The sequence below is a fragment of the Gossypium arboreum genome, chromosome 12, assembly GCF_025698485.1.
Source record: "Gossypium arboreum isolate Shixiya-1 chromosome 12, ASM2569848v2, whole genome shotgun sequence".
Lineage (NCBI taxonomy): Eukaryota > Viridiplantae > Streptophyta > Magnoliopsida > Malvales > Malvaceae > Gossypium > Gossypium arboreum.
This window is the reverse complement of record NC_069081.1, coordinates 81889676-81900904: the sequence shown is the minus strand read 5'-3', so window position 1 is coordinate 81900904 and position 11229 is coordinate 81889676. Positions and strand designations below refer to the sequence as shown.

Here is an 11229-nt window from a genome sequence, read left to right as displayed (position 1 = left end):
GAACAAAAAAATGAGCATGGATGCCCCCCCATTGTGCCGTAACTAGAGAGAAAAAACAAAAAAAAAAAAAGAAGGAAAATGCTCATTCTATTCTCCATTGCCGTGGCTTGAAGGAGGAAGAAGAAGGGAATTCTTTTGTGCATGATTTGGCTTGGTTGATGTTTAGGAAGAGGTAAGCACTTTGAAACCCTTGGAAATTTAGATGTAAATGAGGTGATTAGTTCAAGTTCTATTCATTCCATGGATTAAATTTGGTTGTTTGGAGGTTTGGTATTTGGCCAAGTAGTTGAAGCTCTTGGTACATGTATTTTTCATGAAAGTTGAAATTGGTTTGTTCATAAGGGGAGGGGGTGCCGAATGTGGCCAATGAAAGGCCTTGATGAACTATATATGTGGCTTGGGTTTATGATATTCGGTTAAGGGATATTGTGCTAGCAAGGTTGGTTTTATATATACATGTAAGTTACTTTGTATATGATGTTTAGAAAAAAAAATAGTGAAGGGCAAAGTTAATGATGTTGGATAAATTTTTAGTAGAGTTGTGCTTAGGCATTCGGTCATTGATGAGCATTGTGGTAACCTAGTTGTAGTTGCAACTCCTAATTTTGAGATGGAATTTGTACACATACGTTAAGTAAATGGTTAGGGCCGAATGGGGACTATGTGTTTGAAAGAATAAAATCGATACTATAATTGATAGTATAAGTATTGACCTTTCAATCAAGGGTATAGGTGATGTTAGATCAATTTTAGCACATTCGGCTATTTAGGTATACCCAATCATGATATTGCCTTTGATTGTATAAAATCAACTAAAATGGGTGGTTAGTGAGGGTGGCTATTTAATATACTGAATATGTATATGTGTATGTGTGATTGGATTATTGATAGAATAGTAAATTGCATAAGGCTATTGGTAGAATAGCCAAGAACATAAGGTAGCAAGATAAAAATTTTACCATGTCGTTCCGTATGTTATATGATCATTAGAATGTGGATACCAACATATGTACCAAAGCGATTGAATGAGTTAATTTGTTTGTTTAAGCTCAAGATCCTAAAGGAGGCGTCTAACAAGGGAAATCGAAGGTCAACGAGTAGCCGACTTAGAATTATTTGCCCAACACAAGGTAAGTCATTAAGCACATATGTTTGATATTGCTTAAATGATTGTAAAATCTATGCAATTGTGTTTAATGGGATGCTATATATATATAAATGAAATTGTATGTGTATGGAGTGATGACAATTGTTGAATGTAAAAGAAATAGTGAAATGTGTAGAAAGTTTGCTTTCGGCACTAAGTGTCTTGGGCAATACGTGTGTGCGGTGACGAGATTGGCACTAAGTGTGCGTCTGGAAATATATGGCACTAAGTGTGCATGCTGGAAATATATGGCACTAAGTGTGCGAGCTCGAAGGGTATGGCACTATGTGTGCGGGCTTAAATCGCATGGCACTAAGTGTGCGAAATCGAGTATTAAGCACGTGTGTGCGTACTCTATATATATATATAAATATCTCCGATCGAACAATTATATGGAGGGTGTGTCTCCATCGAGTTGAGTATGGACAGCGGATCGGGTAAGTACCTTGAGCTCGTGACGAATAGGTAATATGTTCATGCTCGGGGTTGAGCTTGGTAAGCTTTAAATCTATGTGATGATTGCAATTGTATGATTGTGGTGAAAATGAGTTGGTGTGTAAAAATGCCTCAAATATCTTATTGTATAGAATACGAAATGTGGATGTATGACTTGGTATGAGATTGAACCGAAAGGTCCAAGGAACTATGATATAGTTCGATATGGATGGAGTACTTAGCCTCGTTCATTATTTCATGTTGTAATAATTTTGTTAATGGATGGTTGTGGAATGCTTATGGCTTCTTGAGTTATAAACTCACTCGGTGTTTTCTTGTCACCCATTTTAGGTCTCTTGGACTCGTCTCTTGTGTACTCGGAACCGTTGTCAAGTCATCACACCGCGAACAATCTTTTGGTATAGTCTCCTTAGTCGATCTAGGAGAACATTTGGCATGTATAGGCTATTTTGTTTTGTTGAATTTTGGGTTGTAAACTTTAAGCCATGCGAAAATGGCTTATGTGGTCGGTTGAGTGTGATTCTAAAACCTATAGTCACAAGTCTTAGAAACCTTAATTTTGATAAGGTGGCCATAGCTTGTATTATGTATGATGAATTATAGTTGGCCATGGAAGAATTATGAAATAGTCATTGTTTGCTTTAGTAACAGATGCTGCCAGCAGCAGTGAGGTGAGATTGAAAAATCACTAAAAATAATAGAAGTAGAATTAAATAGTGAATAAATTATGAAATTGAACCTTGATGAATCTACTTTCATATGGAAGAAACGAAACAGTCATATGTGTCAGATTTTAAGAGATATTCAGGTTTTCGTGAAACAGGGCCAGAACGGTTTCTGGATCCCCTGCTCCGAATTTGAAAATTTACCATAAATTATCCAGAAACAATTAGAAGTCATGCCCTATATGAATAGATTCCCCTTTGAGTCTAGCTTCATTAGAAACAAACGGTATGAGCATTGGAGCTCTGTACGAGATGATATCCAGGTCGTAATGTGCAAAGGTCAGTGTAGTCGAACCCTGAAACAGGGGTGACTTTAACTAATAAACTGTACCAATTGACCCGACCAAAAATTCTAGAAAAAAATGTGTAGATGGAATTATGAGTCTAGTTTCAGGGAAAATTTATGGAACTGGTTTTCGAGTTTGGGAACTCGAGATATGATTTTTAAGGTAACAGTGACGCAGTTAGCTAGCCTGCCTGGAACAGAAATTCATAATTTCCAAGAGAGAAATAAGGGAAGTAAGCCCGGTAACACCTCGTGGTCAAATCCGGTGACAGTCACGGGTTTGGGGTGTTACAGGTTGAGTATTGATACAACCACTATAAGGTAATAAGATGATGAAAAATGATCAGAAATGTGATATGTGTTTTAGTGATGTATGCTAATGTTGATTGGTATAACTGTTTGTTATGTTACTTATTATTTGCATATGAACTTACTAAGCATTTATGCTTACTCCCTCCTTCTTACTCATTGTAGTTTTGGACAAGCCAGCTCAGGAGTCGGGATAGGTCGAAGGCTGAGTCACACTATCCGGAAGACTTTTGGTAAATGGCTTGTAAATTTAAGTATGGCATGTATAGCAATATACCTATTTTGTGTAAATGATCTTATGGTATGGTTGTGGAATGGTTGAGGAAATGTTTGATCATGATAAATTATGAAAATGGTTAGTGTAGATTATGTTTGATGTTAAGGAAAACTATTAAGATACTTAGTGCATAAAAACTCATAAAAAGGATGAAATTTGCCATAAACAGAATACTGCAGCAACACTGACGCAAGTTTGAAAATTTACTAAAAATCATAGCAATTGAATTTGGTGATTGACTACATATCAAATTGAAGCTTATTATGTCTAGTTTCACATGAAACAAATGAAATAGGTAAAGGAATTATATGTTAGAAGATATTTGAATTTTAGTGAAATAGGGTCATAGCAATTTTTGAATCCCCTGTTCCAACTTTAGAAATTCATCATAAATTATAAAGATATAATTAGGTGTTATATTTTATATCCTAAGAATCCTTATTGAGTCTAGTTTTAGTAGAACAAATATCATAGTCATATGAATTTTTTACAGAGAGAAATGTGGTTCGTAGTAAACAGAGGTCAGACCAGTCGAGTCCTGAAACAGGGGTAACTTTAACTAATAAACTGTACTAATTGGCCCAACCAAAAATTCTAGAAAAAAATTAGTAGATAGTTATATGAGTCTAGATTCATGGAAAATTTACGGATCTTGATTTTGAGTTTTGTAACTCGAGATATGATTTTTCTTGTGACTGTGACGCAAGTAGCTTAAAAGCTGTGAATGTAGAAACAATAATCCAAAGTTCTAAAAATGTTAAACTAAGCTTAGTAGCACCTCATACTCGACTCCGGCGATGGTCTCGGGCGTGGGGGCGTTACATTAATGACCTGGTATTTCATCTCCAATAGCTATATTTACTTCTACAACAATCATAACGGTTGAAAATCAATTAGAGGGTATAAATACCATCTTCCAAAGGTTTCGCAACAACAAGAGATATGTGCAAAGCTTAAAGATCAATCAAAACAACCTAGAGCTTAACTATTTCATACCTTTTATTGTAAACACTTGTGAGCTTTCATTTTATTCATTTAGCTCAAGTGTTCTTCTTTGTATTTATGCTTAATTGGAAAACATCCTAATCTTGTAAACATTGTTTCTTTTTTTGCTTATTTGTTTCTCTTTGAGAGAGGATTAATTCTTAAGGTTTAGATAGAAACCTTAAGGGAGTTGTATTTTAAGATTTTGGGGCATAAATCTTAGAAAAGATTGTAATGTTAAACCTTGTCCTCAAATGTTTCCAAATTAGCAGATTTGGAAAAATCCTTAGTTATGGTAAGCTAAGGTAGTGGAGTAGGCAATTGGGGCCGAACTACTATATATCTTTATGTTCTTTGTTGCACTATTTTTATTGCTTCCACCACAGTATCTCTAAAGCCTATTCAAATTCTTTATCGGTGTTCTCGAGTTGATCCTTCTGAGCTAACATAATGGTTAGTAGTTAGTACTATTTTTTTTTCTTTTTTGCACCTTCTTGGTATAATTGAATGGTCTTTCATATCAGGAAATTGGCTTCTCTTCTTCTTCTTTTGCTTCTTCTACTACCCATCTAGGGTTCTTAAAATGGTTGTTTAAATGACAACAAGGACTCCAACATGATCGATTAAATAGCATATCATTTTTTCGTTATTTCTATAACAGAAAATGGTTACTAAGATTGATTTGTTATTTTTTAAAAGTTGAGTGACTATTTTGTTATTAAGATCAAAGTTGAGTGACTGTTGGTGTACTTTACCCTAAAATGTATAAATTATGTTACAATGACGTGGATGACACTTCAACTTTTGATAGTATAATATATCACGTTAGACTTTCATAACATCACTAACCTTGTGTAACAACACTATGATCAAAACATAATAAATCGATAACATTTGTAACGCCCCGAATTGAGGCCTAGAAATATTAGGTTTTGAACAGGGGTGCAGTTAGGAGACTGCACATAAATATTTAATTGTGCAAGAAAGTGGCACAATGGAGTGTTTGGCTTAGTGGTTGTGTGCTCTGGAAGTGTCTGGGAAGTCATGGGTTCAAGTCCTGGCTTCTACAAAATTTGGTTTTTAAGGATAAAACCCCTATCTTTGGTTAGTAGGGTTATAAATAAAATTTGGTAAAGTATGATAGAAAAAAACCTACTAATCTAGTAGTAAGTGGAGTGTTGTATATGTTAGTGGTCTGAGGTTCGAATCCCTACTTCTACAAATAGGGATTATTTTTGTCAGTGGCTTTGGAAGGAAATTGTGTTTGACTAAAACACCAAGGGTTTGAACAGATTTGGTTAGGGTTGTTGTTAGCTGAATTTGAAGAGATGGATGGGAGAAATTTAAGGAGAAAATCGAGGAAGATTCGAATATGGAGGAGAGTCTTGCCGAGTTTGAACTCTGGCACTTAGTGTTTCGGTTGTGTTGGTGTTGGGGAGGTGTTTAATGTGTTGAAGGCTGAATGAATTTGTGAAGTGTTTTGGTCATGAAAATTTGGCTATAGGCTTTTGGGGTGTCGTGTTGATGTTAGCTAACCATAGGTCATTTTCATTTCAATACCTCAGGTTGGCAATTTTACTTCTTTTGTTTTGTTTTGGCTCTAATCGAAGACTCCTGAAAACCTCTCAGCCTCTTGTTTATTTTCTTTGGTCGAATACCTAAGTGACATTTTACTCTTCATCTTTTCTTCTTCTTTGTCCCCTCTTCTCAAAAGCCGAATACTCCTTTTATTTTGATTTCATTCCTCATTTCACTATTCTTTGTCAAGCTGAATCATTCTTCCTTTTTTCTTTGTTGGCCGAATACCCTAAGTATTGTTCACTTCTTCTCTATTCTCCAAATCGAATACCCTCTATCTTTGGGTAGTCAAAATTGTAAAAGCTAAATTATTTTCTCCCTTCTTTTCTTATCTTTCTTTTGGCCAAATCTTGCTGAAGTGCTGTCGAAATTCCTTGACTTTTGGGTAAGTATTCTGCGGTGTGTTTCCCCTAGTTGAATCTCATTTGGTTTCTTCTCAAAGGTTTGGCATTTGGTATTTCTTAGGCCGAATGATTGCTTTCTCTTTTTCCTACCTTGGGGTGGTAATCATCTAACACCTTTTTAATTCATTTTTCGTGTGATTGTTGCTAGGGACTCGACTTCTGTAATCAAGGTGCTAAGCTGATTACTCTGTCTCTACAAGTGGTACCTTTTTTATTGGTAAGTACTTTAAATCCATGACATAGTTATGTGGGATTATGGATTTTGATGAATTGGTTGACTGTTTCATGTGAAGGTTGAAGCTTTGGGAAGATACGTGGATTCTAGGAGCGAGAGGGGCTCTACAATAGTTCGTTTAGTAAGTAGCGATGATTCGGTTAAAGTTTCTATGATGCTTTGGTTTTTGGTTTAACCGTAAATATGACTGATGGTGAGGGGTTGTGGTTGATCATAGGTTCTCGAATCAGAAGTGGTTCGGTTGTAACTCCATAACAGGTGTGTACATACATCACCTTAACTCTAGATCAGTAAATCCCGAAATGCTGAAAAGTAGAAAAGCTAAAAGAACGGCAACGGGTACTACACGAGCACACGAACGCACGTGTGGAAAATCTGATGTGATAGTAGAAGCCACCATGAGAGAACTCATGGGCTGTGGCCGTAATGGGCCACATTGGGCTGAGTTGGGCCGTACAGGCCCAATAGGCCCGTAGGCCCTAGATGTGTAAAACTCACTAATAGATGGGAAAATGTTGGACCGGCCATGTCACTCACATGGCTTGGATCGAAATCGGGCTTGGTAGGCCAATGGGTCGTGTGGGCCTATGGACCTGCTTAAATGAACTTTGGGCCCAATTGCTCTGTTTGTTTGCTAAAGGTTGCACGGGTGACGCGAGACGACTGTGAACCTTCTGATGGGTCAGTAAATATACTTAAATCCTGATTTACGAAATGACCGTTATGCTCCGAAGGGCAAAATGACTAAAATGCCCTTACATGTTATATGATTGTTATTGTATGCCATATATGATATGTTTGCATTCATGTGATATTATGCTGCATGGGGGACGGGATCATTGATTTAAAGGAAGTATATGATTTGTTAGGGTCGCTTGGTCGTTTGACGACTGTGGATCCACTGAAGGCTTAAAGCCATTATGTGATTGGCGGCTCCACTGTGGAATTGGTTAGTGCCGCAACCGATGCTACCTTATGAGTGTAGGGATAGGTGGGTCGATTAAATCCCCACAGGAGTGTGGGGTTGGACGGGATACGGAGTGTAGGGTTGGTTGGGTATTTGTGCATTGCATAATCTGATTCTGATTGTGACATGGGCTCATGCCCATCTGAGGTTACTATGGACTAAGGCCCAAGTGCCACCATTATTGTAGTGGGCTTAGGTCTAAATTGATGTTAGCATGCTATATGATCGATGAGGGTTGTACACACTGAATTTTCGTAAACTCACCCCCTCTTTTAAATTTTTTAGGTAATCCTCAGTAGGCAGTTCGACGTATGGGAGGTCTCGGAGGTGGCCACACTACGAACAGCTTTAAATATTCGTATTTTCTTTTACATTACTTAAATTACTTTCTCTTTGGGTTTTTGATGTAATAAGGTCTTTTCTCTAATTTTCTAGCTTTTAATTTGGGGGGTTTTTAACTATTATGATTTATTTCTGTTAAAAGTAGAGCGTGATTTTCCAAAATGATATCTGTTTTCATAACATCACGTTTTCGCAACATTGTTGAAATGCTTCCGCAACAAACATGTTTTTAAAAGTAAGACTGGTTTAAAACGGTTAACAAATAATTAAGTTGACTTTAGAATTAAACAAATGAACTTTTCTCTTTCAAGCGAGATTTATTAATAAGACAAAGTTTTTCGAAAAAGCATTTTAATGTGACATGCCAGATTCAGTCATAACGTCTAGGCCGGGTTTGGGGTGTTACAACATTAGTGATCAAAATATAATAAATTAAAGTTCAATGACCAAAAGGTAATAAATTAAAGTCCAATGATCAAAACGAATAAATTAAAGTTCAATGACCAAAACGTAATAAATTAAAGTTTAGTGACCTAAGCTTAATTTAGATCATACATAAATGACTATTTTTGTAGTTTACTTTAAATACATTCAGAAATTATATTTTAAATAGGAAAAATATTTTTCCACTATATTTTTGTATATGTATAAAGAGAGAGAAACTTTTGTTTCCTATTTTTATCACCTAATGCTTTATCTACATATATATAAAGATATAAAGCTACCATTTACCCGTCACACCCCTAAACCTTTAAATCGGAAGAAAATACGTACTTAAGCGTGCTAGAACCCACGTTCTCTTAACTGTTACAATAGCAATACTGTCAATTGAGTTAAGGCTTAATCGATGTTGTTTTATATGTAGTTGTGAAGCCAAATTCATCCATTGTTGTTATATATTTAATTTTTTAAAATTTTTAAATAATTTTGTTAGCTTAAAATGAACTTAGACAAATGAGTGTGTAGATTTAAATGAATTTGGACATCCATTTTCTAGATTTATTATGGATGTGATTTTTATGAAAATTAAATAAATTTTATAATTTTTAAAAAAATACTAACTTGGCATGTCATGTGTTAGTTTTTACGGCTTCTTTTTTCATAATAGTGACTATTAACTATTAAATTGATCAACAACATTTTCCATTAATGAAAATTATAAATTAATTTTTAATCATTGAGTAATCAATGGGATGAAAACTTTATAAAAATTTAATTCATTATTTTTATTTATTTCCCATTAGTCTTTTTATATTAAAATTTAAGATGTTTGAATAAAATTAGATTGAGAATCGATCAACATATCAATTGATTGAAAGAATGATTTTTTTTTACTTAAAATCGGGCTGTATATTTATTAACAAACAACCAAAACCAAAACAAAAGAACTAAACCATATTGTCAGTTCGGCCCACGCCAAAAAAAAAAAGAAAAACAGAAAAAGAACTTTGAAAACAATGAAAATAAAAAAGTTATCCAACCTGACATTGAAAGCCTGTCATAACTCCTTCCATTTAGAAAGCTCCATTTCTAATTTGACGGGTCCCATTGCAACAGAGTACAGTCCTCTTCCCTTTGATTCTTGCATATACACTCTCTCCGTTGAAAAGCCATCACCTCAAATCAGTCTGGCTCCTGCTCCCATTGAATCTCCCGTCCATTCGACATTTCAACGAAGAACGAAATTGCCCCTTCCATGTACATTTCCATTCCTCTTTTTAAACTTTCTGTTGCAATACTGTGCACCAATCTGTTGGCTGTTCTAGATAGATATTTAAATCACACTTCGTTGAACCCTGCCTTGTTGCGTTGAATATCTCTGATTATGTTCCCTATTTCTGATCTATCTCTGTTGAGTTGTATTTCTTAATGACTGCTAATTAGTCACCTTCAATCTCCACTATATTTACCCAAAATCTCCTTCCCAAAGCTGTTGTTTGAGAGCACGCAAGGGCTTCCGTCGCAAATGGTGACGCTATATTACCATGCAGTACTGTTCTAGAGGCCAAAATATCCCCTTTGGTGTTCCTAGCAACCAAGCCTGTCCCCGATCTGTATTCCTTAGAGTTAAAAGCAGCATCGAAATTAATGCGCACAAAAGGATCAATCGAAGGTATCCATTATGGAATCGTGCATTTCTTGGTAAGTACCCGAGCCCCTAACTCTTCCAGTTCCATCAGATATTTACCAACTACTTCTGCTGCCTATCGACCAGAATTTGTACTACCCTTATGAAGTGCTCTATTCCTCTCATTCCAGGTAACCCACATTGCGCAACAAATTTTTCTGCACACTTCATTCAAGCTATTCTGGAAAATCCAAGTAAGCCAATCCTTGATATTTAACTATGATTGTGATAATACCCATAAAAGATTGAGCCTTGTCCACATCTCTTTTGAAATAGAACAGTCCCGAAGCACATGATCAACCGTTTCTAGACCCCCTCCATAACTAGGACAAACAGTATTTACTCCAATTTTTCTATTGTACAAATTAATTAGCGCAGGCAAGTAGTTCCAGAAAATTCTCCAAAGTGTAATTTTCTACTTTGTATTTAGATTCAAATTCCATAATTTCCTGTAAAAAGCCTTCGTGGTATTTTGAAGATTTGTACTTTGTAAATCCCGACTACTATCAAAGAGAAATTTATAAGCACTTCTTACCAAAAAGACTCCTAAAGGCTCACCTTTCCACACTACTATGTCTTCATGATCCAATTCGACCAATGGAATCCGCAAGATTTTATCTACAACGCTTCCCTCAAAGGTATTACGTACTAAATCCACCTTCCAACTCGTACTTGAATGATTGATTAATTTTGATACCTTCGTTAAATTGTTGTTCGTAATTGTCCCATAAACCTTGTAATTTTTAGCCCCAACCAACCAAGCATCCTCGCGGGTAAAAATCTGGTCTCCTTTTCCAACTCGCCAACCAAGACCATCTTTCAACAAACCTCTCGTTGCCCAAATGTTGTGTCAGGCATAGGAAGGTAGATTCCCCCTTGCCTCCATGAAATTGCACTATAGGTAATATTTAGCTTTTAATACCTGACTTAATAATGAACTCGAGTTACTAATAAGAAGCTAACCCTGCTTGGCTAATAAAGCGATGTTAAACAAATTTAAGCAACGAAAACCCAAACCACCAATCTCTTTCAACTCACACAATCTAACCCATTGACACAAATGAATACCTTTCCTACCATGGCTTTTCTGCCACCAAAATCGAGTAATTATGCCTTCCAATTCACTACGCAGTGATTTAGATACTAAGAAACATGACATGGTATAAGTTGGAACTGCTTGCAAAACTGCTTTAATGAAAACTTCTTTACCGCCTTATAATAAGAGCTAAGTACTCCAACTATCCACTCTTTGTTTGACTCAATTGATGTTGATTTAGAGTTTTCTTATATATGGTCTTATGTTCTTATCATGTTAGTGAAGAGAAAATAAGAGAAAGTGATGCGAAATAGTGTAGAAAAAGAAAATAAGTGTTATAAACATGGTAATTAAT

The 11229-nt window shown here is 35.7% G+C and overlaps 1 long non-coding RNA gene across 1 annotated transcript; it reads left to right on the top strand.

The window, feature by feature from the left end:
- Window positions 1-9144: 9144 nt before the first annotated feature.
- Window positions 9145-10379, top strand: LOC128285704 (uncharacterized). Its single transcript, XR_008276245.1, has 2 exons — window positions 9145-9852; window positions 9970-10379. It is a non-coding gene; the product is annotated as an uncharacterized LOC128285704 (long non-coding RNA).
- Window positions 10380-11229: the final 850 nt, after the last annotated feature.